This window comes from Podarcis liolepis (genome assembly GCF_965112155.1).
Source record: "Podarcis liolepis genome assembly, chromosome: 1".
Classification (NCBI taxonomy): domain Eukaryota; kingdom Metazoa; phylum Chordata; class Lepidosauria; order Squamata; family Lacertidae; genus Podarcis; species Podarcis liolepis.
Window position 1 is genome coordinate 86,127,672 of NC_139554.1, and position 6,499 is coordinate 86,134,170.

The window sequence follows — 6,499 nt, forward strand, 5'->3', positions numbered from 1 at the left end:
ACGAAGGAAAAGGAAAAATGATCTCACAGCAGTCCAGCCCTGCCCAGTGCTTTGCCTCCTCACTTAAAGGCACAGAGCTAGAGGCTTACTTGTCACCCCGCCACCTGGCAAAGCTGATCAGCCTTGGCTCAGAGTTGGAGGAGACAAAAATAGCCGCTCTGACAGTTACAGCATTTGGATGAATACATATAACTATGCATACATATCCATATCTATGTATAAATATCTATACATACGGATGCATCTAATCAGGCAGGTGTTCAGTCCAGTTTGGGGCACCTCCAGAGTGCCACTGTTTTATGGGAGAGATTCATATGCATCCTGGGAAATTTAAGTGCACATAGTTAAAGCGGGTTAATGTGTTGTGTCGCTCTAGCGTGACTTAACACTGACTTTTTCCTGAGGTTAGGAACGTGACCAGGGAAAGGCATTGAAAAGGGTGGGATGAATGAATGACTAGCTGGAAGACGTATAAACATGCGGCAAGCAAATTAGGATGGATGCTCATTGTTATATAGCCTCCCAGCAAACAAATCAGAACAAATACTCAGTAAAGACCAAACGTAATCTAACCTCCATGCAAGCTTTGTGCAAGTGAATCAGGATGGAGGCTGAATAAGCAGGTCATCTGGTGGAGTTCTTAGTTCTTGTGAAGCATTCCTTTTTTCTATATATATATATATATATACATTTTTATTGGGGTTTTTTAACATATCATTTCCAACAGTCATATAACATAACTTTTAATCTTATACAATATTTTAGACTTCCATCAGATCTCTGATGTTTTTTTGTTCTTTATCACTTTTTCTGCATTTCTTAATTTCCCTATTACTCTTAATTGTCATTAACTAATAATTCTCATACTCTTCGCTGCAATATTTCGAATAATCCTCCTTACAAAACTTATTGCAGTCCTACTAGTGTAATCTGTTCAGTACAATTACTTTCCAAATAGTTTGTATATTTACTCCAGTCTTCTAAGAATCTCTGATCCCGCAGGTTTCGAATCCTTCAAGTTCTGCATAGTCCATCAATTTCATCCTCCATTCTTCTTTCGTTGGTAATTCTTCTTGCTTCCATTTTTGTGCCAATAATATTCTTGCTGCCATCATTGCATATAAAAACAATTTACAATCCTGTCTGTTAATCTCATCACCTACAATGCCAAGTAAAAATACTTCTGGTTTCTTAACAAATGTATATTTCAACATCTTTTTCATCTTGTGAAGCATTCCTGCCCATATTACCCTATTCTCGTTAGCTCTGCCACCACTTTAGAATTACGGAGGGGCAGTGAATTAGCAAATCCAGAGGGCATTTAAGAATACAGGGACTAAGCAATTTAGTTCTGCCCTGAGCGATAAGTCATTTTAGAGTTGCATATATTAAGATGCATAGATATTTGTAAATGCATTAAATGACCAATAAGCCACCAGTCTTTCCTACTGAAGATTTCTAGACTGTCAAATTATCGGGAATGTTCCTTGAGGAAGCCTGCACCAAAGGCGTCCAATGTGAAGATTAATGCTCACCTCCAGTGCTTTCCTTCATGAATAACAGAGCCTTGAGTATCCCTGCTCACATGTTGAATTTCAGTATTGTTATATACTACCCCAGCCTCTCAGTGGTGTTAGGTTCCAGGGGTCCAGGCATTTACCCAGGGTCTGTGTTTCCTTTCGAAAAGAGGCACAGGAGAGACTTGGTATCTTTATGATATATGGTTTATTTATACATATATACAATCTGAGCACAGATGGAGGGAGTGCAGAGTATTTACATCCCAAGAGGGTCCTGTTCCTTCCATTGCTGCAGCTTCAGACTCTCTCTGTAGCATCAAGCAGACTGCTTGACCACTGTCCATGCTGGCTGGGGAAGATGGGAATTGGAGTCATCTGTTGGGGAGTGTAGGGAGAGGGAGGAGAGAAGGACAATGGTTCCCCCACCCCAGAAGCATAAATCCTTAGGCTGATTAAGTGTTGGCTTAGTGCTACATTGCATTCCACCCCCAAAATATTGGTGACCTACTGCAAATAACCCAACCATCTACCACTCTACCTTCTGCCTGCCTCATATAGAAGGTAAGATGACAAATTACTTGCCCAAGCCTGACTCAGCTTTCTGCAGTGTTGCCCAAGTCCAACACACACACACACAAACACACATATGAGAAGAGAGAACACATGCCACCACACTCAGCTGTGGTAGTTGCAGTGGATTTCTAAATCCCTGCCCTACCCACCGGCAAAGTATAGGTAGGCCTGTTGGACCATAGGACAAGTTCCAAGACCACATTAGGGTGATACCTTTATTAGGGCAACCAAAGGAGTTTTTCTATTATCTGTAAACAGAAAAAACCCAGCTGTTTTGTAAATTTGTCTGCATCCTTAGGCAAACCACACAGGTTCCTTGCTATGTAGAAAACAGCAATAAAGAGAAACTTGCTTTACTGAATAGCTGGAGGGTTCTGAGCTGTTTGGTATCCTAAACTGGAGGAATAGGATTTTGAACCACCTGAAGATGGGGCTAGGCTCTCTGATCTGAGACAACATATTGTTTCCAAAGATTGAGGGCCAAACGTTGTTATGCTTCTTTTCCCCAGTAGACCAGGTGTGCGAAGCCTTGGGCCCCCCCAGCTGTTGCTGAACTACAACTGCCATCAGTCCAGTCTGGGCAAGTACGGCAAAGAGCCAAAGATGATGGGAGATTGGGAGGCGTTGCTGCTCAGGGAAAGGAGAGGAAAGGCAACCCCATCTTGTGAGATATTTATTGCATTGCATTGTAGTAATTGGTCACTTTTTTCCTTCAAAAAATGAAAGTGACTTTCCCCCCACTGCATTTCTCTTTTAAAGTGAGCCTCACATAACAGCTGCTCTCTGGAGGATTGTATCCAACTTCTACAGCCACAGGATGCATTTTCAGATATAATGTGTCAGATATAATGATGCAGCTCAAATGTCTCTGAGGGACGTCTGAGCTAATAATCATACGCTCAGCCCTCATATCCATAATCACCTTTATTCAGCTTGTGGCAGTAGTGACACCTTTGTGGTAAGTTTGCTTTAAGTGGTCTATTACTTGTTATAAAGTTGTAACGTCTCACTATAAAAACATTTATGCGAGGCGCATGCCTCAGGTATGTGAGATCTAAAAGATCTCTTGCAATCTGAAAACTGAGTAATGTACCATTTAATATAATTCTTAAATAAATATTAGTTAGTGGAAACATGCTTATTCTTATTGTTTTTGTGAAAACTTCTTAAGAGTTTTATTATTTTAAGCAGTATAATTTTTTGAAAACTAAGTATTAATAGCCAATTTATTAGTACTAATTTTAATGAGGGTGTGTGTGTGTGCTTTGCAATGTACCGTATTTTTTGCACCATAACACTCACTTTTATCCTCCTAAAAAGTAAGGGGAAATGTCTGTGCGTGTTATGGAGGGAATGCCTATGGGTGGCATGCCTACGGATTTTCCTCCTTTAAAAACTACGTGCGTGTTATGGTCGGGTGCGTGTTATAGAGCGAAAAATACGGTATAAATGATTGTACCACACAGAAGGATCTGACCCAAGCAGAGTAACCTTACTGGGCCATTGCTAGTACAATGGGGCTTCCCCACCTCTCCTCCCCACCGTTGCTACTCAGATTATTATTTAGGACCATGAGGAAAGACGTCTCTCTCAGGATTTGAATTGTGGCTTTGATTTAAAGATTTGCCAGCATGGGATGTAAGCATTTATTGCTCAAGACTGTACAAGCCCATTAAGAGCGTGTGCGAATCCTCATTTTCCAAGATATTTGTTTGCTGCAAAACTCATGCATGTAGTTTTAATATGCATGTTGAAAGTTGACTTGAGTACAATCCAGTATATACTGTAATCTGGTATTGGAAACATGGGGAAATGCCTATTGTCTTTCTCTGCAACACAACCCTCTGTATAAAGGTGTCCCAGTTTTATCTATGCCATCTGAAGTCTGCATGTTATAAAGGTGTCCCAGTTTTATCTATGCCATCTGAAGTCTGCATGTCTGCCTTTGATAAGGAGATAGCCTTGTGCTGTGAGTCAGGGCAGTCTTAGGGCTTTAGAAGGCTTTTTTTTGCAGCAGCAGCCAAGAATTAAGGGTCCATTTTTGTGAGTATGGAACAATTGCCTCAAATCAAACACCAGTGTCTTTTTTATTGTTCAGTTGCAGTTCAAGAGATAGGTGACAGACAGCTACAATGATTCCGAATAGCTTGAGACATTATACACAACACACTGCTCTGTGGTCTGAAATCTGAGTGTCCTGATTACTGCTTTGTTACTTGTGGTACTTTGAAAAGCTAGCTGGGAACAGAAACTCACAAGGAGCTTTCCAGGGAGTTTCATGAGCCTCATGACAAAGCTCACTACAGATATGCAATTCCCAAGGGGCATGGGAACACCCTCTGCTGCCCATGGCAGCTGCTTTTAGACCAATCGGAAAGCTACTTGATCAAATACCATCCATTAATTATAAAGGGTGAGTCTGTAACTCAAGAGGGGTAAAGCTTAGTGCCAGGGAACAGGAGGGGAAGGTAACACAGCCAACCTGGTTACTTGCACACTTAGGATCTTCTCTTTCCCTAATCTCTGACATGGAGCTTAATCGGAGTCAGGACTCACCTCTAGAATCAGTTTTCTACCTAAGAGTTTTTTAAAGAGAAATAATTGGACTGCCTCTGAGCATGAAGATTATTCCCATATTAGAAAAGGTGGATTCCAGCTAAGAGATGAGATGTGCTTTGAGCATATTTTAGAAATTAAGCACTGATCACATCCACTGTAGCTTTGGAAGCACGACCTATTCAAGAAGGCAACTAGGAAGGCACTGTAACTAGGAAGTTTTGTATATGTAATATATGACCTTATCACCAAGATGTGGCCTTTCCCCCAAAGTTCCATAAAGTGGTACCTCAGGTTAAGTACTTAATTCATTCCGGAGGTCCGTTCTTAACCTGAAGCACCACTTTAGCTAATGGGGCCTCCTGCTGCCGCCGCGCTGCTGGAGCACGATTTCTGTTCTCATCCTGAAGCAAAGTTCTTAACCCAAAAGCACTATTTCTGGGTTAGCGGAGTCTGTAACCTGAAGCATATGTAACCTGAAGCGTATGTAACCCGATGTACCACTGTACTTGCTTTTGGATGCTAGTGGGCAAATTTTAGGACTTGCAATACCTTTGCTCAGTTCAGGATGTAGTGTCACTTGGGTAATGCATTCAGAAAATTGTAGTACTATTTTTGGGAGTGAAAGCAAAAGCAAAATAAAGGTCATTAAGAGCTTTCTACATTCATGTGCTATTAATGCATTAAGTAACAAATACACAGTGGTTGCTGCAACAAATCATCCATGTATCTATTAAAAAAGAACAAAGTAAATACTGGGCCGAAGCCAACATTGTGTGAGCAGAAGGCTGTTTGGCTTGTACATGGGCAGCGTTGGATACAATCCATTGAAAATTAATTAGCAAATGTTATGAGAAATATTTGCAGTCAGCTGTGATAAACAAGCACATGTTGTGAACACATGTATGCACCCAGTTTATGTCATACGGTTAAGGTGACAATCCAGAACCTTAACATCAATGGACATTTTGCCAGTGGCTAGAGTGGGATGTGACTGTACCTTTACTTTGGAAACATACTTCATTCCAGCCTGCTGTCCCCTTAAGCACTGGAATCTCAACTCTCGTAGTGCCTTACGCTATGAGAAGGATTAAGCTTTCGGCAGCACCCACCGCTGTTGTATTAACTGAACATTTCATTGCTATTCTTGGTAACAAAGACGACAAGATTCTTAGGTCTTGGCCAGGTGCCTGCAGAAGCGATCCAGTGGCAAGACAGAACCCAGAACAGAACAGATGATCCATGAAATGCTATTCTGATTGGAACAAATGCAGCTCACTGGCCAGGATACAGTCTACAAGCCTATGGGTATTGTATTCCATAATTCTGCAAGGCAAGGGCATAATGTGGTGGTACAGTGTTAGAACCAGATTAGGACCCAGGAGACCAGGGTTCAAATCCTCACCCAGCCATGATGCTTACTGGCTGACCTGGGCCAATCACAGTCTCTCAGCCTAACCTACCTTGCAGGGTTGTTGTGAGGATATAATGGAGATGGGGGAGGAAAATGTATGCTAACCTCAAGCTTCTTGAAGGTGGGATATAAATGCAATAATCATAAAGTTATTTTTTATTATGCTGAATCCTATTTATTTTAGCATATGGAAGATTCAGGTAACATTTTTATATAGATCACCAATCTTCTTTGACTTGCCTAGTCATAAATTAACATACCAAAAAGGCCATATTGTAAGAGATGTATTTAAGAGTACACTTGTTGTTTCTCTTACACCCTTCCTAATCTATATATCTTGCTCTGAACATTAAGGATGCTCAGAACAGATCACATGGGAAGCCAGAAGTAGCTCTCAAGTAGACATTATTACACTGGTCAATATCTGCTCAACTTT